This window comes from Salmo salar, chromosome ssa08 (assembly GCF_905237065.1).
Source record: "Salmo salar chromosome ssa08, Ssal_v3.1, whole genome shotgun sequence".
Classification (NCBI taxonomy): domain Eukaryota; kingdom Metazoa; phylum Chordata; class Actinopteri; order Salmoniformes; family Salmonidae; genus Salmo; species Salmo salar.
In genome coordinates this window covers 14478172-14502189 of record NC_059449.1, presented here as the reverse complement: position 1 = coordinate 14502189, position 24018 = coordinate 14478172, and the positions used below count along the sequence as shown (strand labels likewise).

Genomic DNA, 24018 nt, shown 5'->3' with positions numbered 1-24018 from the left:
CTACGTTTATTTACAGTCTCTCTCCTACACTCAAGACAGCAGGTGCCTCACGAAATATCCCTTTTTCTCAGTCCCCCTTTCCTCATTCGGCCATTGTGTGTGCTTAGTAAGGGGTGAGGTGAGGTCAGATTGTTTTACGGTCTTGACCTGAATAATTATGTAATTGTAAACCATCTTCTCTCTTAAGAGTTTCAAAGGGAGAGACTGACAAAAGAGCAGCGTATTAAAGTCTGTTGATTTATGAAAGGTAGCGTCTGGATGATAGTGTCCTGAACCTTTTGCTCCCATGACTGAGTCAGTTGTCAGTATTAGCCTGGAACTATCCCTTACTCAGATTGTTGTTAGCATTAGCATAGAACTCTCTGCTTAAAATCAGACTTGTGGAATGCAATAGATTTATTCTGTTTTTCTGGGTTTGGTATTAGCAAAAGCATGGGGCTAACAGCGATTACACATTTGTAGCATAGCATTGACACAACTCACTTTGCACATGTTATTAGCATTATAATAGCCTAGCTCCCTCAATCACTCTGGTGTGGTTGTTAGCAGTATAAGCCTAGCATAGCTCCCTCAGTGGCTTTGGGTGTGTTAGCATTTAGCACTGGGCCCAGCAAAGGCAATCTTGGCAGAGGTGGGATGGAGAAGGAGGGAGCGAGAGAGAGAGGGCGCCGGGGGCGTGTGACCTGCAGCTCCAGCTGCACTGACTCATCCCCGGCTGGGAACAGCCTCTCCATTTGTTCCTCTGAAAACAGCTTCTCTCCAAGCCCAGAGAGAGAGACAGAGGAGAGAGGGGAGAGAGAGGGGGAGAGAACCCGAGAGTAACAGGACAGAACCAGAGAGGAGGCAGGAGTGAGCATGGAGGAGGAGGGAGGGAGAGGAAAGGATTGGAGAGGGGAGAAGAGGTCAGGGTATTGATGATGCCATAACAAGATGGCCTGGTGACACTAACAAAGAACGGGGTCACATATTTTCAGGCCGGCCAGTCTGCAGACAGTGACTGCTTTTTTTCCAGACTAGGTCACTTGGAGGTGACATACGACCAAACCCCTCTCATATGGACTACATAGCCTAACCTAAGCCATAAAGAAACCATAAGCAGTCAGTAGTCCAAAGGGAAAAGACCAGGCAGAGACCAAACCCAGAGAGGTACAGTTGACGTCGGAAGTTTACATACACCTTAGCTAAATACATTTAAACTGTTTTTCACAATTCCTGACATTTAATCCTAGTAAAAAGTCCATCTCTTAGGTCAGTTCGGATCACCACTTTATTTTAAGAATGTGAAATGTCAGAATAATAGTAGAGTGACTTATTTCATCTTTTATTTCTTTCATCACATTCCCAGTGGGTCAGAAGTTTACATTCACTCAATTAGAATTTGGTAGCATTGGCTTTAAATTGTTTAACTTGGGTCAAATGTTTTGGGTAACCTTCCACAAGCTTCCCACAATAAGTTGGGTGAATTTTGGCCCATTCCTCCTGACAGAGCTGGTGTAACTGAGTCAGGTTTGTAAGCCTCCTTGCTCGCACACGCTTTTTCAGTTCTGCCCACAAATTTTCTATAGGATTGAGGTCAGGGCTTTGATGGCCATTCCAATACCTTGACTGTTGTCCTTAAGCCATTTTGCCACAACTTTGGAAGTATGCTTGGGGTCATTGTCCATTTGGAACACCCATTTGCAACCAAACTTTAACTTCCTGACTGATGTCTTGAGATGTTGCTTCAATATATCCACATAAATTCTCTTTCCTCATGATGCCATCTATTTTGTGAAGTGCACCAGTCCCTCCTGCAGCAGAGCACCCCCACAACATGATGCTGCCAGCCCGTGCTTCACGGTTGGGATGGTGTTCTTCGGCTTGCAAGCCTCCTCCTTTTTCCTCCAAACATAACGATGGTCATTATGGCCAAACAGTTCTATTTTTGTTTCATCAGACCAGAGGACATTTCTCCAAAAAGTACGATCTTTGTCCCCGTGTGCAGTTGCAAACCGTAGTCTTTTTTTTTTTTAAATGGCGGTTTTGGAGCAGTGGCTTCTTCCTTGCTGAGTGGCCTTTCAGGTTGTGTCGATATAGGACTTGTTTTACTGTGGATATATACTTTTGTACCCGTTTCCTCCAGCAGCTTCACAAGGTCCTTTGCTGTTGTTCTGGGATTGATTTGCACTTTTCAGCACCAAGGTAAGTTCATCTCTAGGAGACAGAACGCGTCTCCTTCCTGAGCGGTATGACGGCTGCGTGGTCCCATGGCGTTTATACTTGCGTACTATTGTTTGTACAGATGAACGTGGTACCTTCAGGCGTTTGGAAATTGCTCCCAAGGATGGACTTGTGGAGGTCTACAATTTTTTTTCTGAGGTCTTAGCTGATTTCTTTTGATTTTCCCATGATGTCAAGCAAAGAGGCACTGAGTTTGAAGCTAGGCCTTGAAATACATCCACAGGTACACCTCCAATTGACTCAAATGATGTCATTTAGCCTATCAGAAGCTTCTAAAGCAATTACATTTTCTGGAATTTAAGCTGTTTAAAGGTAGTCAACTTAGTGTATGTAAACATATGACCCACTGGAATTGTGATACAGTGAATTACAAGTGAAATAATCTGTCTGTGTACAACGGTTGGAAAAATGACTTGTGTCATGCACAAAGTAGATGTCCTAACCGACTTGCCAAAACTATTGTTTGTTAACAAGAAATTTGTGGAGTGGTTGAAAAACGAGTTTTAATGACTCCAACCGACGTGTATGTAAACTTCTGACTTCAACTACATCTCTAGCCCTGAGTAAGAGTAGAAGCTTCTGTTCCAGCCATGTGTTGTGGTGAATAGAGTGGAGTCTTGTGGGAGAGAGGCAGCCAGGGAGAAAGGAGCTAGTTGAGGCGTCAGGTGCGGTAACCGGAGAACGAAGCGTTCTTCAGCTGCCACCCCCCCCCATTCGACAACAACCTCCTCTCAGCTCTGCCTGTAAACCAAACTACTAACTTGTTCCCCTCTCCCTCCCGCTCCCTCTACCTTGAACAAACAGGTCTGTTTGTTCTCAAGTCGGGTTCCGCTCCAGCACCAGGATAGAAAAAGATGAGGAAAACCCACAGAACACATCCACGGTGTACGCACGTCATTGGCCATTCTTATTAACAACCACACAGCGATACGCTGCAGTCATCTCTCACACGTTGGTTGGTTTGCCTCTGATTACACTTTGCTTTTCCAGACTGAACGCATGAACTGTTCTTTGAGAGGTCCCACAAACAAAGACGGTGCCGTGCAAACGCAGGTCATTTCAACAGAATAACCCTCATTGAGATCTTGTTTGCCCAGCAAGCATGTGTTCTAATCAAGTGCGTTTCAGAGCATATGTAGCCTAGATTCTATTGGGCATTCCAGGTAGTGGAGCATTTGTTGTCTTTCTTATAGATCTGCTCATGCAGACAGGTAGGCCACAAAACTGTTTGTGCAACAGTGCTGGGAAAAGGTAAAGAGAGTGGGAGGAGCCATTCTGGAACTTTTCCTGTTCCGTGTTCATGACAGACGCGAGACGCATTCAGTTGCAATACTATTGGCTCTGGCATTCGTCATAATGCTGTCCTCTTTAAAAGCTCAGTGTTGCAACAGGTATACAAGTCAAGCCTTCCAGTAATGACTTGGGAGAAGCCAATAAAAACACAGAACTGCTGGAAATAGTATTAGTAGAACTAGACGTGAAAGCACTAGTGAGAATCAACCCCCACTACCAGATAAGGATAAACGGTTTTATATTTTTTTTTATTGTGAAATAGCTCTCTGCTTACTCAAAAATGTCCTGAAACCAACCACACATTCAGAATGACGCCGCAGTCCAACGTCAGGGCTTATAAACAAATGCAATCGCGTACACCGTTGTGGTACTCCAAGCCAATCAGCAAGGACCCCAAGGCCGTCCCAAACAATGCCCGTTCTTAAAGTAGAGTATTAGAGCTCGTCAGAGGTTTTGGCGCTCGCGGCCTTGGTGATGAGGTCTGGAGAGAGAGGGAGGTTGGGGGCACAAAAGCCTCTCTATGCTTAGCCCAGTAGCTTGCATAAATCAGTCTTTGTTTTCTGGGCATGTCTAAGATTCTTGCTGCTAAACAGCTATTTTTACATCCTCATAGGCCACAAGAGATATGGCGGTCAACGAAGGCCAGTTGACGCTCGAGCAGTGTGTATGCCCAGGCGTCATCCCCCTCCCCCGCTGGAGGGAAAGGGGACTTCCATCTGCAGGCAGGCAGACCTGAGGTCCAGCTGCCTGGAGACTGGTGGTCAGTGGTCAGTCCCTTCTCCTGTTATTCACTGCCATCAACATGTGACCTGGGATCAGCTTTCTCTGCCAGCAACTATCACTTTAATCACTAGCAACAACATAACAGGTCCTGGATCTGCTTTTAAAGGCAAATTGTGCACACAAAGACATGAGTATGGCACCTCTAGAGGTTTGGGGAAACAAAACAGAGTGATGATACTGGTGCTGATACATTGAACAGTGTTTTCACATAGTATTCTACTAGGGAAGGTAACTGTCAGTGTGTCGAAAGGCCATTGACAAACCACCCAACTGCCACAATGTGAGTTTATTCAAGGTTCCTCTTACGTGAGAAAAGGCCTGCCTTGTTTCTGTTCTAATCAGTGGGAGTCGGTATGTGTCCTAACAGTCCCCCCTGGCCAGACAGGAACCCAGGGAGAGAGAAGAGAGACAGAGGTACAGGGTGCGGGCCAGCCGCCCCTGCAGACAGACACACAGAGCCAGAGAATAAGAGAGAGAAGGAAAGAGGGAAAGAGAAAGAGCCACGCGGGGGCAGGAAATGAGGGCTGGGAGCTGGAGGAGCGATGGCAGTTTGAGACCGAGGAGCAATAGCAGTTTTCCCGCAAGCGGGAGAGAGACCGAACAGAGGGAAAATGGTCTCTGTGCTAGCATCTGGCTCTGTCCAACCTGGCACAGTCGTTAGGGGAATTCAAAACCCATCTAAACCGCTGGTACAGTTCATGTCATAAACAGACATAGGAGGCCAAAATAAAATAGTTAAACAAAAAGGTGGCAAGTGTTTCAGTTCACAGCTATTGTAAAGCCATTGGTTTTCAATCAGTAATAAAATACTGAGCTAACACCTCAACAAGCATGAGTGGATTTAATAGTACTCCCTCCAACAACTGAATAGAACAAACATCTGGATCTATTTGTTCAGTTATAGTGTATGGCTGCATGGTCCTCCTTACGCCAGCCTCTCGCATGTCGCCCAATGTCAACGAGACAGACCCTGTCAAATACAAAGCAGCAGGAGCAGAAGCTCCAGTTACATTGAGGGATCAGGCCAAAAAGGAGAGCGCAAAACACCTCGACCACTGACTCCGTTCTTCCACCCCAAACACCTACCACAGACCAGAGTTTCAGCCCATGCTGCTCCACTGTCTCACACACACACACTCCACAGGTGAGTTTCAGTCATCTCACCTGGCCTCTCCCAGCAACCCTCTTGGCAGCTTGGCACGCACACAATCTTTATGTATTTGATATTACCTCCCCTGGCTGACACACTGTCCAAACAAACACAGGAGACCGAGCGTACCCTTTTACTGTACCTTACGAGTGCTGCGCGGGGTTTTGATGAGTCTCCTTAAGCGTCTGGTTAAAGTGTGAGTTTGTTGTTGTCTGCTCTCCTCCTGTCTTTATGGAGAGGTGCAGTGTGTTGCGCGGGGCTGCAGTTTGACCTCTCCCTCTGACTTCCTGTGTAGTGTAATCAGGTGGTCCCAGACCTTAACTGCCAGCAGCACACAGCAAAAAGCAGCAACCACTAGCCCCCAACCCACCACTAAATCAGAGGGGGAGGGCCAGACACAGGCAGGGGTGGAGTGTGTGTGTGTGTGTGTGTGTGTGTGTGTGTTAAAACATTTAAATGCACCCCAACACACACATATATTTGGAAAGATAGTGAAACGATTACCCAAGAGCATCTCTGAAAAGCAAACACACCAGTTCCCATTGCACTATAAAAGTTGATCATGTTTCATTTCACTGACATTGATGGATAACTGACTTCAGCAGTCATGGGGAGAGTCTTCCTCTAATATTTACGTCTCTCTTCCTCCTCTTTGAGAACGAGGATATGGTCATCGTTTCACACACACACAACTTATCAGAACCACAACATTTTCAAAATTCCCCTCAGCACTAACAGTGACTAAAAGACAAACTGAAAGACGAACACCTTGCTTCTGGCCAGTAACCGAAAGGTCGCTGGTAGGAATCTGCCGTTCTGCTCTTGAGCAAGGCAGTTAACTCCACAACAACAACAACTGCTCCCCGGGCAATTCAGAGGGGTGGAGTTAAATGCGTTAGACATTTCGGTTGAGCGCATTCAGTTGTGCAACTGACTAGATATCCCCTTCCCTTTTCAGTAAGACAGGTTTACATGCTTTACCAGCAGAAAAATGTCCCTAATAATCCTGTTGTGGACAGATCTGACATCAGGCCAACTCATGGGACTTGAATAAACTCAGAAAATCATCAAAATAAACATTCTAGTACAGTGACCGTGTTATTTTTGCAAAGAATATTCGATTCGCAGTTCAGACATAACGTTTGTATGTGACAACTATAGATAGATTTTGTACCCTGTTATGACTTACACCAAATACACTATTCAAACCAATAAACAGCTTATGAAGCTCTAAGCCTATACTATAGATCACATATTGCCAACAAATAATCTTGAACTAAAAACTCCACACATATTTTGGAATTCCTGTGCATACTTGACAACGGTTAATCAATATCCAAAAACGGGACACGTTTTTTTCTGCAAACCCACACATCTTCTCTTTGTTGTGGCACCAATGTGAGGGGTTATGGTCGGGTAAACGGTGTGGCGTGTGTGGTGCGGGAAGAATCACGAACCTGGGGAGCTGTGTTCACATTGCCCTAAAACAAAAGGGAACCGGATATGGTAATTCAAGCGAACGGAACTCAGGCCACCTCTCAAAATGGAGTGCTCACACCGCACAACAAATTAACCTACCAATGTGCTGGCACACGAGACGACAAAAATTGGCTGAAATTGACCAAGTGTGAATACTAAGTTCTTTTGAACACACTTCATATGAGGGTTGCGTGACCGGTGCTGGCACATACGCAGATCAAATACACAGCTGGAACGCCGAAAAATCCCTTTAAATATCCTAGTAATTCAAAAGATTGCTCAGAACGAGGTGTTACATCAATTAGGACCTTAACCCAATTAAGACAAGCAGATAAAGGTGTTTACGTGACTAATGCCATACTCTGCCATAATCAGTTTGATATCGAAATATTAATGTGCATGTAATCATGCTCAGTGTCACATCTTGAGACTAACCTAGTTCCTGAATCCTGGGCCAGCTAAGAGTCTTACTTCCTGTGCTCGGTTAGTTTCCTCCTGGGCCTGGTTGCTCGGGCTGCCACAATTACTGTATAATCGCGTAACGAACAACTGACTGAAGAGGGGACGGCCGGGCATTCATGAGGTTCAGTCCATTTCCGCAGTAACATGACCTCTAAACATGATAGAACTTTGTTGCTCCTTGCTGAAACAAGCAAGATGTTGCGGCAAACAAGAATTTGGTTGCCTATGCAACGCGCCCCCCCCCCAGCAGCACATGCGGTCAGGAACAGAGGAGAGGAGAAAATGTGCACCAAAAAGAAATGATACTATTCAAATTTTTGTTAGTGCAGGTGGTCATTCCATTAACCTTCACAGGCCTAATCACAACCACAAAAAAACATCTCAGCACTACCAGTAACTAAAAGACCAAAACGTTTGCTTCTCAGTAAGACAGCCACATTTCTTGCAGACAAAGAATCAGGATTTTATTATTTTTCCAGCCAGTGTCACATCTTCAGACTTCAACCAATCTCCTGAATCCTGAGCCAGCGAAGTCTTCCTTCCTGTGCAGTTTATGGTCTTGTTCCTGCACGGTCAATAAAAAGAGGTTGGAGACGGCACGGTCTGCGTGGTCGGTTTCCTCCCGGGCCTGGTCGCCAAACACTCCCCATTAACAGAGCACAGCCCCCCTCTTACACTGAACAAAAATATAAACCCAAAATGTAAAGTGCTGGTCCCATGTTTCATGAGCTGAAATAAAAGATCCCAGAAATGTTTAATACACACAAAGAGCTTATTTCTCTAAAATGTTTGTTTACGTCCCTGTTAGTGAGCATTTCTCCTTTGCCAAGATAATCCATCCACATGACAGATGTGGCATATCAAGAATCTGATTAAACAGCATGATCATTACACAGGTGCACCTTGTGCTGGGGGACAATAAAAGGCCACTAAAATGTGCAGTTGTGTCACAACTTAATGCCACAGATGTTCCAAGTTTTGAGGGAGCGTGCAATTGGCATGATGACTGCAGGAATGTCCACCAGAGCTTGGTATCAGGTGGATGTATTATCTTGACAAAAGGATACAATGCTCACTAACAGGGATGTAAACAAATATGTGCACAAAATTTGAGAGAAATACATATGGAACATTTCTGAGATCTCTTATTTCAGTCAAGTAACATGAGATCAACAATTTACATGTGGTTTATATTTTTGTTCAATGTATTTGCACATTGTTACAACACTGTATATACCCATAATATGACATTTGAAACTTGAGTAATGTTTACTGTTCATTTCGTACTGTTTATTACCTATTTCATTTGCTTTGGCAATGTAAACATGCGTTTCCCATGACAAAGAGAGAGCGAGAGAGAGAGACCGTGAGACTCATTTATGCTGCAGCTCTTTGCTTTTCACGAGAGTAGTGGGCGTAGCTTCTTGTTGTTGGCCAATCATAAGTCATCAAAGCAGCAATAAGGTACAGTCAGAGCCTCCATGTGGGGGAAAAAAATTAGGAGATATATTGAAATTATAAATGAAAGGAGAAGGTTAGGCTACAACGGCCAAGTACAACAGTAGGCTGCTACATTTATATTCTAAACGGAGTTGTTTGTAACTGTGTAGGACTCACGCTATACTATTAGTCTACTTTAGAACACGTCTGATTGGTTGGTTGCGGTCGCTCCTCTCTCCCTCCCTCCTCCCTGTTCCCCATGTCACTCGCTCACACTCACAGGAGCCCACACACACACGGCCCCAGCTAGAGCGTCACCTCTCTACCTCTATCAGCTCCGTTGCTAAGTGACAATTGACACTTCCGCGTTGCGCTGTTTATTTCTGATCGTTTCCTAAACTAATGAAGATGTCCAGTGAAAGCAGGATGTGCAATTTGTTGACAGCACAACACAGTAAAGACCTGGATACACATTATCCTGAATGTTAATTATTAAAAACATCTGTTAAATTCACTGCTCTGTTTTGCTTGTTTAGTGTGTCATTTCATAGCAAATTGTCAGAGGCACTCCCGTGTTGTTACGCCACCAAAACACTCTTACTGAGGGGAGTTACTGGGGCGGACTGTGGTCCTCTCAAGTCCACTAGTGTCGACTGACTGGTATGAAATGGACTAGCATGAACTGAACAAAGAGTTCATATTTAAAACCAAACACGGATTTCACTTTGTTGATAATTGATTGAAACAGGGGGCTAGGTAAGAGAGTGGTTGATGCAAAGGCTTTGCCTGCCTTTAACAGAATATTCTATGGGCACAAAGTCTACGCGCTCATTTAGAACCCATACGAGGGGCAAAGGGGATTTTTGTCCAAATAGAATACGAGTGGCCCTCTAAAAAAAGGCACACAGTGAGTGACGTTGCCAAGCACCCAGGGAGTGGTCATGCATGACAGTCTAGACCGCAGCTCTGTGCATATTGACTAAGGTGCTTGCTTTTTATACCAGAGCATAAATTGCTCTGTTTAACTGGATAATTTGAGGCATTACAATGAAACAGGAAAAATAAATACATTCGGCCAACCCATCGTGATTAACTTGACATTAGGTCAGTTACAAAACTTCAGTTCAAACTAATTTTGCTTCCAATAAAAAAATATAAAAAAATACTCTCCCACATTACAAGCAGGAGAAAAGAAAACCGTATTTGAAAACCACAAATGGGGGGGGGGACTACCACATCCAGTCTGAGGTCATTAGGTAACGCTGTCTCCAGGAAAACCACCATAGAACCATAGATTGATTGCCCCATAGCCCTAACACAACCCCTCTACAGAGAGTCAGTCCCTAGTTCCTATCTCCAGCACCTGAACTGATATGTGAGCCGGCAGCAGGCTTGATGAAGGTGGAGACACAGGGGTGAGGAGGCCACACACTTACATTACACAGCCCTAGGCTAATATGAATCATGGAGATTCCCCCTCAATTCCTGTGTGTGTTTAAGCAAAATAGAGGGAAAAAGGAGAGAGAAAAATAAAGTCATACTGGTAAGGAAAGACACGGAGGAGGAATGGGCTGAGGAGCACCCGTGACCTTCTAGTACAGCGACCTCGTAAACAACAACCATGCCAGGTGTAGGCTACTTTCTTAAACAACCAGAAATAGGTTTATTTTCTGGTTGATAAAAGGAAGCTGAACTTAGATATGTGTTTTTGGTTGTTGAGTTAAGTAGACCATGCCCATTTCAAGCTTATCTTAAACATAAAAAAAAAAAAGTTAATTCAGAATATTTAGGCACGTTAGCAGGCTAACTCCTGGGTCCTGTGTTGCAGTAGATTTGAATCTGGACAGGCTCTTCTGAATAAGAGCCAACATCAGAAGGAAAAACAGTGGCCAGTCCACCTAATGTCGTCATCATATACTGTGACCTTAAACACTTTCCTCCCCCTGGAAATACACTGGCCGGGACCTACATCTGCCGTGTAACATAAGGACGATCCTCTCTCCTCCTCCTCCTCCTCATCTCTGTAAGGGAAAGGCCAGCTGTAAAAATAGCCTACAGTCTATGCAGAGCACTGCTAACAGCAACAGAAAAAAGCATGGAATCCGCATAAGTCTTCATGCACATGAGGTCGCAATAACAATGGAGACAGACCGGAGAATATGGCGACCCCCAAAAAAGAACCGACGCAGAGTTCATAAAACGTTGCTTTGCTGAGACGAAGAGTGACTAATGATGATGATTTCTGTGATGTTGCGAGAGCAGAATAACATTTTTTTTTAAAAGGAGCTCCACTTATCTCATCTTGTTTTCATATGACGTTAACAATGAAGTGACCAAACAGCCAAGGTACAGTATTCTGCCAAAAAGCCCTACACACAAACAATAGCAAGAGAAGCATCCTCACCTTACAATTCCATGTCCTGTTGAGGGGATGTATCTAAGTGGCGATGCATAGAGAGCATCCCATCTACATAACCTTCCAGTATCGTGCTATAGCTGTATGCATCAGACCCTGAGCTGCACTGGCTGGCTGGATGTGATCACTGTGTATTGATCTACCATGATGAACAAAACAAGCCTCCCTCCCTCCCTCTGCTGTCCCACAGTCCTGCTCTTTGATGTGCAGCTGTGAAATTCACACCCAGCGAGGCGCCGTCACCGTCGGACCTCATATCCATCAACCGCCCTCTACACTGACAGTCCAAAGAACACAAATCCATGTTTGATAGCCCTGCTATCCAGCCAAACAGTGTACACACACACACACACACACACACACACACACACGCACACACACGCTTCTTCAAAGGCTTTCCTGTAGTCTTGGGACAACAAGTGTGCACTACTGGAACAACACCTTCTGCATCTTCCCAGTTGAGATAACCGAGGTGCTTTAGTTCTTACCTGTCTGTGGGAGTGTTGGTCAGCTGGGAGGCGTTATCCACAGAGGACCAGTTAGAGGCAGCTCCCCTGTCCACCAGATCCTACTAGTCCCATCTCTGCTGCTGTCCACCTGTCATACTGCCACCCAACGCCGTACTACTGCTGCTGTGACGGCTAGGCTAGGGCTGTGTGACTGACTGTTACTGACTCTTAAGGCAGAGACAAGAGGAGCTCTCAGTCAGGGGTCAGGCCACAATCATTCATTAGGAAAGGCAGAGAAAGAAAGAGGGGGGAGAGAGAATGAGAGGGGGGAGGAAGGGAAAAGAGAGAGGGAGAGGGCAAGAGAGAACAAGGGAGAGTGGGAGATCAATAGCCCTGAACAGAAACAGCGGTCCCGTGGGAATGGCCTGGTTTTAGAAACCGAGGACCGTTTTTATCTCCCGCTTCAACTGGTTCCGTTTCCTCAACCACCAGCAACCCGAAACCCCCAGCGACAGACAGGGTTGATGGTTGCCAGAGTGGAGAAATCCTCCCTCCCCACCACATCCCCCAGTATGTATAGCTCCAGTCAGTCCAGGTTAGGCTGCAGAGGCCTAAGGCGGGTAAAGCATTAACTATGAGTGAGTGGGCTTAAACATTAACGTGTTGGTTGATTTCCCATCGTTCACGGCTGAGAGAGCGTGGTGAAGTAACAGTTCTCCCACAGCGACTGAACACACAAACACAACCACTGACTGAACAGTAGGTACTAATCCATTTCTCAAACGCCAAACCAAATACCCCCCCTCTTCTCTCTCAATGTTTACCAGGAAACAGGGTCTTTTAGAAGAGAAAAACACAAGAGCGAGAGAGGAGATAGAGAGACAAACACACAAGGAAAAACCATCCCTTGCTGCTGGAAGTTTCCACTTTGTTGGCATTTTTCTCCTCTTTTTTTTAATCTTCCTGGTCATCTGTTCCCGACACACACATGGCAAAAAGACTTCCTGTTTTGCCTCCGTTGTCACGCGGCAGGGGTCCGTTGGTCAGGGCTAACTATAGATCCCCCCCCCATGGGAGGAGGGAATCCTTTAGGAGAGGGGCCCTGTCCTGAGTGTGAGGGGAACTGGGGATGTCCTGCCCATCCATCCAGGTCCCCTTTGGGCCCCCACAACTCCACAAGTGTACCATTTGGTTGTCTCAATGCAATACCGAGCGGAACGGATTCACACACTGATTACACAGGTTAGATAATATACTGTACAGTGCAGGTTACAAACTCAATACCCCCGTTGACATGGACATGCAAGTAAACCTAATGAGATTTAGCTCCCTTGAGAAAGGTCTACCGTTTAGCCCAATGCTATCATACAGAAAGGCTCTCATTGAGAAGTGTTATTACCACAGGTACTGCCCAGCTTCCTCTCCTAGTCTTCAAATAATACACGTCGCCTACCATGGCCACCCTGGAGGAGGCTTCACCTTACATAAGAGTGAGGGCGGATGGCACACTTCCACCGCCCACTTCCTGTCTCCCGTGTTATGGGTTTTTAGCGGCGGCGGCAAACACTGTCCACACGCAACAGATAAAGAAACAAGCCGCGGACAGACGATCTACAACGTCCAACTTGAAAGAAATAGGCACCATAGGCGCTGAGTGAGGGTAGGTGTTACCCGCCAGACATGGGTGATCGAACAATTTCCCCAACAACAAGTAAAAAACCTGCATAGCAACAAGAGGAAAACATGGCTACCACTAGTATGCCAACGAAATCAGGGGGCAATGTTTTACCTGGTGGTGCCGATTCGGAGTGGAGACGGGTATAGGGAAGCGAAGACAGGAGCGTGGTAGCTAGTGATCCAAGCTGCTTGCCAGCCAGCCAGCATCAAGTCGACCAAGTCTGGTTCCTTGCCTCCCCACCTCCGTCAAGTCTAACACCCTGCTCCAATAACCACTGGCCCACAGGAAGTAGACACAATGGACTGAAAATAACAGAGGCCACCTCCCCTCCACCCACCACCTCCTATTCCCCGCTCAGCTACGGCAGGCTGTTTCCACCGAGAGGAGAGGGGCCTACGCTAGCTAGGCCAGTCGTACAGCGGCGAGGCAGGACAGAAAACACCCTCACCGTCCGCCCATCGCCAGGCTGTGGCCAAATGGAGTCAGGACCTTAGTTCTCCTTAAGTCTGGCCCACAAGGCCTGCTGACAACCTGTTGAGTCCGTTCCGACCTGTTGTCATACGTCGTCATGCAAAGTTCATGACCTTACTAACAGATGGTCAAAAGACGATGATATGCCTAATAGGTCGGGGCTTCACCACTACCCATGAAGGACAGGTTAACTTCTGACAGACACAACCATAGTATGTTGATGAAGCTGATGGAACCAGAGAGAGACAGCACTAATCAGTAGAGCAGCCACACTACAGCAGCAGGCTGTGGGTGGTGGAGACGCCAGCCAGCCAGACACATAACCAGACCTTCTCACTGCCCACTGAGGGTGTGTGTGTGTGTGTGTGTGTGTGTGTGTGTGTACGTGCATGCCTGTGTCATGTGGGTTTGAGTACGAGTGTGAATGCTAGGGCTGTGACGACTACGTGATTTTGGGTAACGATTAATTCTCATGCAAATGACAGTCATGGTCATTTTTTATTTGGAAAAAAATGTGCGCTTTAATGAATCTTCAAAATTGAGCTACGACCATGTGGTTCTGCTCGTAAAATAATGACCAACCTTACCCTCCTCACGGGGAAATGGAAAACTGTTCAAATCCCCCTCTTCCTAAAATGAATATATTGAGACCATAACAAAAAAATATAAATAATTACACACGTTTACTGTCCATAATTGTCAGTTACACATTCATACGATTACTGTGGCAGCCATAGTGAATGCATGTGTTTACATGTCTGAGTAAGTGTGTATGCATCTAACGGGGAATCCCTGGCCGGTATACACACACACTCTCCCCCTCTCGCTCTCTCTCTCCTGGGTCCCATCCGGAGTGTCTGAAGATAGTGACCAGCAGCAGACACAGACCGTCTCTAATCCAATCAGAGAGCAGAGCTAACCCAGACTAAATGACATTTACTGCCCCGGGCTGCGTTGATTCAACCATAATCCAATTCCTCTGCTCTATGACTAAGGAGGAGGGAGAGGAAATGGGCCTGAAGTTGCACTGACTATATTTAAAGATAAGGAAATGGAACGGACAGTCGCAGACATGTGGATGTGCTTGGTGTCGCAAGGGACATCACGTTTTTGTTTCCTCACCAAACCACTAGAGTACACAGTGTAAAACATTAACGTCTTCCTAATATTTGAGTTGCAGCCCCTTTTGACCTCAGAACAACAATTCATCGCAGCATCGACTCTACAAGGTGTCGAAAGTGTTCCACAGGGATGCTGGCCCATGTCGACTCCAGTGCTTCCCACAGTTGTGTCAAGATGGCTGGATGTCCTTTGTGTGGTGGACCATTCTTGATACACAAACTATTGAGCGTGGAAAAACCCAGCAGCGTTGCAGTTCTTGGCACACTCAAAACATTGTGCCTGGCACCTACCCCGTTGAAAGGCACTTACATTTTTTGTCTTGCCCTTTCACCCTCTGAATGGCACACACAATGCATGTCTCAATTGTCTCAAGGCTTAAAAATCCTTATTTTACCTGTCACCTCCCCTTCATCTACACGGATTGAAGTGGATTTAACAAGTGACATCAATAAGGGAACATCGCTTTCACCTGGATTCACCTGGTCAGTCTGTCATGGAAAGAGTAGGTGTTTTGTACACTCAGTGTAAAATGAGTATTTACAAATGATTTGGTTCAAAGAAATATAGCAACCAACACGACTGCAATACTTGACCTTCTATAATCAAACACTCCTTATGAGGGCTAAAAGCTCTCACACACACTACTTGCAAATGTGAACACTTCAACACGTGCAACTAAAGTAAGCAGTGAGAAGCAGTTTATTTTAAATCAAGTTATACCACACCTGTCTCCTCCTACAAGTGCAGGTATATCCCTTTGAGGATCATAATCCTGCCGTTTCTATAGTGACTCCAGTCACATGACGTGCCTGTGTGTTTCCCCTCTAAGAAGTGGGGCGGCAAGGTAGCCTAGTGGTTAGAGCGTTGGGCTAGTAACCCCGAGCTGACAAGGTACAAATCTGTCGTTCTGCCCCTGAACAAGGCAGTTAAGCCCAGTGAACAAGGCAGTTAAGCCCAGTGTTCCTAGGCCGTCATTGAAAATAAGAATTTGTTCTTAACCGACTTGCCTAGTTAAATAAAGGTAACAAAAAAAAAAAGTGTTAAAAAGGTGTTGGGCCTGTTGAGGCATGTTGTTCAGATAGCAAGGAGACACCTCCCCCTCTCATTGGCCCAGATTATAACATCGATACTGACACCATGCTTCACTTTCGATTGAAGGGGATAGTGTGTGTGATTGGAGCCACCAGGCAGCAGCAGGAGGAGAAATGTGAAGCATTTCCTAAGTCAGGCCTAATGCAAGCAGCCCCAAAACAATGTCAGCAATTTCTCAAACAGTTTTCTAGATGTTTTTTGGCCCTTTTTCCAGAGGACGGGGGTTGACTTGTGCCTACTCAGGCCCAGCAGGCTTGTACACACTGACTAAGTGCTATGACGTGTGCAACGAGTTAGGTTATCTTGTGGGAAAGGACCTGTAAGTAAGCATTTCACTGTTAGTCTACACCTGTTATTTACAAAGCATGTGACAAATCAGAGTGTCTGTGTGCGTATCTGACTGGGATGCGTGTGTGTGCGCGTACGCCTGTCAGTGTGTGTATTCCTGAGAATTGTGTCATGATGTGTCTCTCCTGTTAAACTCTGCACACCACAGCTGAGAGCCTGCAGGGGGTTTCAGTTCCTTAAATGGGGTAAACACCACTGTGTTCATGGAAAGAACAGCAACCACCCCACTTCCTACTCCTGAAGCAGTTCTCTGGAACTATTGACATGCAACTCTGTTAACACCAGGGGTGCAGCATTCAGGAGTGCAACCGTTCATAACACTGCACGGGCACAACTACATTGCGTGAGGTTAGCACTGTTTTACATGGAACGATACCTTTTCCAAGCATAATGTATTTGACAGTGGTGGAGCGCAACAGTTCACTGTAGATTCAAGACATTAAGGCACAACTAGGACTCTACTGGTATCCGAAGAACCTCATGGAGCAGACAGTGACTAACAGAGCAAAGTAAAGGTCGACCGATTATGATTTTTCAACGCCGATACCGATTATTGGAGGGCCCCAAAAAAGCCGATACCGATTAAATCGGACGATTTTTTTATAATAATGACAATTACAACAATACTGAATGAACACTTATTTTAACTTAATATAATACATCAATAAAATCTATTTAGCCTCAAATAAATAATGAAACATGTTCAATTTGGTTTAAATAATGCAAAAACAAAGTGTTGGAGAAGAAATTAAAAGTGCACTTTGTGCCATGTAAAAAAGCTAACGTTTAAGTTCCTTGCTAAGAACATGAGAACATATGAAAGCTGGTGGTTCCTTTTAACATGAGTCTTCAATATTACCAGGTAAGAAGTTTTAGGAATCATAGGACTATTTCTCTATACGATTTGTATTTCATATACCTTTGACTATTGGATGTTCTTATAGGCACTTTAGTATTGCCAGTGTAACAGTATAGCTTCCGTCCCTCTCCTCGCTCCTACCTGGGCACGAACCAGGAACACATTGACAACAGCCACCCTCGAAGCAGCGTTACCCATGCAGAGCAAGGGGAACAACCACTCCAAGTCTCAGAGCGAGTGACATTTGAAACGCTATTAGCGCGCACCCGGCTAACTAGCTAGCCATTTCGCATCGGTTACACCAGTCTCAATTTGGGAGTTGACAGGCTTGAAGTCATAAACAGCGCAATGCATTGCGAAGGGCTGCTAGCAAACGCACAAAAGTGCTGTTTGAATGAACGCTTACGAGCCTGCTGCTGCCTACCACCGCTCAGTCAGACTGCTAAATCAAATCATAGACTTAATTATAACATAATAACACACAGAAATACGAGCCTTAGGTCATTAATATGGTCAAATCCGGAAACTATCATCTCCTAAACAAAAAGTTTTTCCTGTCAGTGCAATACGGAACCGTTCTGTATTTTATCTAACTGGTGGCATCCCTAAGTCTAAATATTCCTGTTACATTGCACAACCTTCAATGTTATGTCATAATTACGTAAAATTCTGGAAAATTTGTTCGCAACGAGCCAGGCGGCCCAAACTATTGCATATACCCTGACTACGTGCAACGAACGCAAAATGACACAATTTCACCTGGTTAATATTGCCTGCTAACCTGGATTTCTTTTAGCTAAATATGCAGGTTTAAAAATATAAACTTGTGTATTGATTTTAAGAAAGGCATTGATGTTTATGGTTGGAGCAACGTGTACCTAAGCGATTATATGAAACGCAGGCTAGATAAACTAGTAATATCAATAAATCATATGTAGTTAACTAGTGATTATGATTGATTGATTGTTTTTTATAAGATAAGTTTAATGCTAGCTAGCAACTTACCTTGGCTACTTACTGCATTCGCGTAACAGGCAGGCTCCTCGTGGAGTGCAATGTAAAGCAGGTGGTTAGAGCGTTGGACTAGTTAACCGTAAGGTTGCAAGATTGAATCCCCGAGCTGACAAGGTAAAAATCTGTCATTGTGCTCCTGAACAAGGCAGTTAACACATCGTTTCCAGGCAGTCATTGAAAATAAGAATGTGTTCTTAACTAACTTGCCTAGTTAAATAAAAGGTCTTAAAAAATTTAAATTAAATAAAAAAATAGAAAAAAAATATGAAAAAGAATATTCAGCGTCCAAAAATACCGATTTCCGATTGTTATGAAAACTTGAAAAATCGGCCCTAATTAAATCGGCCATTCCAATTAAAATCGGTCGACCTCTAGAGCAAAGACACCTTGATGGACAATAAGAAGACAGGAGTAGAGAACTGTGCGGCTGTCTATGTGGTTTACAGTAGTCAAGACAAACAGCATAACAGTTTGCTTACACTGCTGCCAGAGACAAGACTCTCTCCGGACTAACCAATCCAAATGGGATTTTGTTTTTTTTCTGTCTGCGTCTCCTCTCGTGATCCGTCAAGATAACCCCACCTCCGCTCTCCCCTCCATGACCGCACCAACCCTCTCTAGTCCCTACTCCTATCCCACTCCACCAAACCACTACTAAATGGTCTCCATCCCTCTAAACAACAGAGCCAGCCAGTGTCTCGTTCTCTTAACAGCATGAGCCATAGCAGCAGCACCACCAAATAAAGCAGCGGCCCAGCCCCAGGCCTTTACTCCATCCATAACATTACCCTGACTGTTTTGGCCAACAGGACAGAGGGTTTCCGTGAACCCAGTGGACATAAACTTTAATAATCTAAAATAATGAAAGCCAATGGCCCGTAGGCTATATAGAGATTTACAGTGAGTCTGCTGTGTATGTGTTCCCATAGATAGAACAAGGCTAGTCTAATGACAGCCTACTGTGTTACAGCAGCAATTTCCCCCAAGCCACTGGAATGTCTTACTAAGCACTATATTATGCTCTGCCACATAACAGTGGGCTGGTTTTTGTGTTCTAAATGACCGTTTTCACATCAGTATTGTGACACAATTTTGTTTACATTTGTTTGCGTCTGAGAGGAATTGTAGGGAAGTGAGAGTGTGCGTGCGCGCACACACACACACAAAGTGCCAATAAGCCTGGTTGCCTAGTCTTCTCAATTACAGTGCCTTCATAAAGTATTCTTACCCCTTAACTTATTCCACATTTTGTAGTGTTACTGCCTGAAATCAAAATTTATGAAATCCTTTTTTTCCCCACTCATCTACACACAATGAAAGTGAAAAATAGACATTTTTTTTTTTACATTTTTTCAAATATATTGAAAATGAAATGCCTATTTTACATAAGTATTCACACCCCTGAGTCAGTATTTTTTAGAAGCACCTTTGGCAGTGATTACAGCTTTGAGTCTTTCTGGGTAAGTCTGTAAGAGCTTTCCACACCTGGATAGTACAACATTTTACCCATTGTTATTTTCAAAACTCTTCAAGCTCTGTCAAATTGGTTGTTGATCATTGCTAGACAACCATTTTCAGGTCTTGCCATAGATTTTAAAGTAGATTTAAGTCAAAACTGTAACTCGGCCTTTCAGCAACTACAGTGTAGATTTGGTCTTGTGTTTTAGTTTATTGTCCTGCTGAATGGGAGATTAATTCATCAGTGTCTAGTAGAAAGCAGACAACCAGATTTTCCTCTAGGATTTTGCCTGTGCTTAGCCCCATTACATTTTTTTTTTTATCCTGAAAAACTCCCCAGTCATTAAAAATTACACAAATACCCATAACATAATGCAACCAACACTATGCTTGAAAATATGGAGTGTGGTACTCAATAATATGTTGTATTTGCCCCAAACATAACTTTTTATTCAGGACAAAAAGTTTTTGTTGCAGTATTAATTTAGTGAGTGCCTTGTTGCAAACAGAAAGCATGTTTTGGAATATTTTTATTCTGTACAGGCTTCCTTTTCACTCTCAATTAGGTTAGTATTGTGGAGTAACTACAATCCTCGGTTATCTCCTATCACAGCCATTAAACTCTGTTTTAAAAGTCCCCATCGGCCTCATTGTGAAATCCCTGAGTGGTTTCCTTCCTCTCCGGCAACTAAGTTAAGAAGGATGCCTGTATCTTTAGTGAGGTCAAAGACCTGGCAGTGTGGTGCCAGGACAACAACCTCTCCCTCAACGTGATCAAGACAAAGGAGATGATCGTGGACTACAGGAAAAGGAGGACCGAACACGCCCCGATTCACATTGACGGGGCGGTAGTGGGTTCAAGAGTTTCAAGTTCCTTGGTGTCCACATCAACAAACTATCATGGTCCAAACTAGAGTTGCATATTTTGGGGAATATTCAAAAGTTGGAAACTTTCCATGGGAATTTACAGAAATATGCAAATTAATATTAATACCATTTAAATGTAGATGTTTTCTGCATTGGATATATTTACCATATCATATGGAGACAGAAACAAACTATTAACCTTATAAGTAGACAAATGCAAATGATTAAATCCTTCCAATAGAAAAAAAAAAATCATTACGAATTGAGCTTTAATTAAATGAGTTGACTCTTCACATGGGATGATTTCACTGAACAACAACAATGGAATATTGAATGATCCCAATAATCCATCGCATCTCTAGAAAACATTTTCAACAAACATCTGTAAAATGATAGTTTCTAGACTAAAGCCTTGCTTGTCTTCCTCTCAGGCTTCAATGTCTTCTCCCTGAACGACCTCAATGTCCAGCTCTTGAACATCAGACTGAGGCCTCATCGTCACTGTCACTCTCCAACCTTGTTGAGGATGGCTCGTTGTCAGGCTCAAAAAGCCTCAAATTTGCCCGGATGGCCGCCAATTTTTCAACCCTTGTATTGGTCAGCCTGTTGCGTGCGTGTTCCCAAACAAGGACCAGTTGTGCTTTGAGGTGGCTTATGTTGGTGGAATTTGGAGAATGGATGCAACAGGGGAAAGAGCCACAGATCCATAAAGTCCCTTCCACCAGGTGGCTGATGAAATATGGCAGTCATGCCAGCATCTCATCTCCATCCCAAAGCCCTTGCTTGAAAGTGTACTTCGCCAGACTGCCAAGAACCTTGCCCTCATCCAGGCCAAGGTGGCGAAACACAGTAGTGATGACACTATAGGCCTCGTTGATCTCTGCTCCAGACAAGATGCTCTTGCCAGCATACTTGAGGTCCAACATGTACACTGTGGTGTGTATGGGCTTCAGGCAGAGGTCTTCACACTTTTTGATGTATTTCAGAACTGCAGTTACCTCTGCTTGGAGCAACAGTGAAGTGGGCAGGGCAGTACAGATTTATTCTCTTATATCGGCAAGCAGTCTGAACATCAGACAGGACGGCATTGTCTCTCTCAATCCATGCAATGGCAGCTGCCATAGGTTTCAGGAGTTTCAGGCTGCTTAACACTTTCTCCCAGGAGGATCCTGATCCAGGAGGATCCTGATGGGGCTGTCCATATCAGACTGAAATGGCCATTTCTTGGAGAGCCTCCTCCTCCAGGAGACTGTCAAACATGATGACAACACCACCCCAACGAGTGTTGCTGGGCAGCTTCAATGTGGTGCTCTTATTCTTCTCACTTTGCTTGGTGAGGTAGATTGCTGCTATAACTTGATGACCCTTCACATGCATAACAATTTCCTTGGCTCTCCTGTAGAGTGTATCCATTGTTTTCAGTGCCATGATGTCCTTGAGGAGCAGATTCAATGCATGAGCAGCACAGCCAATTGGTGTGATGTGAGGGTAGCACTCCTCCACTTCAGACCAAGCAGCCTTCGTGTTTGCAGCATTGTCTGTCACCAGTGCAAATACCTTCTGTGTTCCAAGGTCATTGATGACTGCCTTCAGCTCATCTGCAATGTAGAGACCGGTGTGTGAGTTGTCCCTTCTCTGTGCTCTTGTAGAAATACTGGTTGAGGGGTGGACATGACATAGTTAATTATTCCTTGCCCACGAACATTCGACCACCCATCAGAGATGATTGCAATACGGTCTGCTTTCTCTATGATTTGCTTGACCTTCACCTGAACTCTGCATCCAGCAAATGAGTAGAAAAAGCATGTCTGGTTGGAGGGGTGTAAGCTGGGCGAAGAACATTCAGAAATCTCTTCCAATACACATTGCCTGTGAGCATCAGAGGTGAACCAGTTGCATACACAGCTCGAGCAAGACATTCATCAGCAATTCTCTGACTAGGTTCCTCCATTGAGTCAAAAAAAAACTTCTGATTCAAGGAGGACCATGAGCTGTTGCTATCGATAAGTTAAGGTCTGATTCAACATGTTCAACTTGAATAGAAGTAGAGGGACTTTTGTCAGAGGTTGCTTGTTGTGAGCGCTGAGGGAACTTTATGCACTTGGCCAGATGATTCTGCATCTTTGTTGCATTCTTCACATATGATTTGGCACAGTATTTGCAAATGTACACCGCTTTTCCTTCTACATTAGCTGCAGTGAAATGTCTCCATACATCAGATAGTCCGAGGCATTTTCCTGTAAAGATTAGACAAAAATGAATAAAAAAATACAAAAACACAATTCCACATACAGATAAATAGTTAAGCAGTTAGATCAAACAATGTATGGACACAGGTGAATTAACACTCCTCAGTCAGCAGGCTCAAGCAAGCTAAAACCCACATGGTAGCAAAAACTAACTAGAAGAAATTGTTAACAAGTATGAAATGATTTAAACACACTTTGCTGTAGGCTACTATTTACTAGTTAACAAAAATCATGTCATATAAAATATATTCACCCCACCCAGTATCGTAATCAAAACTTACCAGAAAGCATGTAGCGTGGGCTCAATAGCATCTCATTAGTGTGCAAGATCTTGAGAATCAGCTGTACATGTGATGTAAGAGTGCACTGCACATGTGATGGAAGAATGCACTGTGCATGCTGAGGGTTGCAATTCCATTGAATTGGGGATAGTTTAACCAAAATATGCCACAAGACCTAGAATTGCCTTGTGTGTCCCACAAAAAAGGTTCAATTATAAGCTAACTTTTTTGGTGAATTTAAGCAAAATTCCAGGGCTTAACTTCCCATGGAACATTTACCGGCAAGTTTCCGACCCTTTGCAACCCTAGTCCAAACACATCAAGACAGTCGTGAAGGGGGCACAACGACACCTTTTCCCCCTCAGGAGACTGAAAAGATTTGGCATGGGTCACCAGATCCTCAAAATGTTCTACAGCTGCACCATCAAGTGCATCTGACCAGTTGCATCACCGCCTGGTATCGCAACTGCTCAGCGGGTAGTGCGTATGGCACAGTACATCACTGTGGCCCAGTACATCACCTACAGTTGAAGTCGGAAGTTTACATACACCTTAGCTAAATACATTTAAACTCAGTTTTTCACAATTCCTGACATTTAATCCTAGTAAAAATTCCATCTCTTAGGTTAGTTCGAATCACCACTTTATTTTAATGTTTAAAGTCTAGATTAATAGTAGAGAGAATGACTTATTTCAGCTTTTATTTCTTTCATCACATTCCCAGTGGGTCAGAAGTTTACATACACTCAATTAGTATTTGGTAGCATTGCCTTTAAATTGTTTAACTTGGGTCAAACATTTTGGGTAGCCTTCCACAAGCTTCCCACAATAAGTTGGGTGAATTTTGGCCCATTCCTCCTGACAGAGCTGGTGTAACTGAGTCAGGT

At 44.4% G+C, this 24018-nt stretch overlaps 1 protein-coding gene across 18 annotated transcripts in view; it reads right to left on the bottom strand.

The window, feature by feature from the left end:
• gab1 (GRB2-associated binding protein 1) overlaps positions 1-24018 on the bottom strand; it is a 68028-nt gene that overhangs the window by 25328 nt on the left and 18682 nt on the right. Inside the window, exon 1 of one of the 18 annotated variants that reach the window (XM_045722799.1) lies at positions 11732-12251. The exons of 15 other annotated variants lie outside the window; for them this stretch is intronic. The gene's annotated coding sequence lies outside the window, so the exon portion shown is untranslated. Of the gene's footprint in view, positions 1-5588; positions 5824-11231; positions 11359-11731; positions 12252-24018 lie in introns of those variants that run through there. 2 more of the 18 variants (XM_045722802.1, XM_045722798.1) reach the window with 2 other exon arrangements.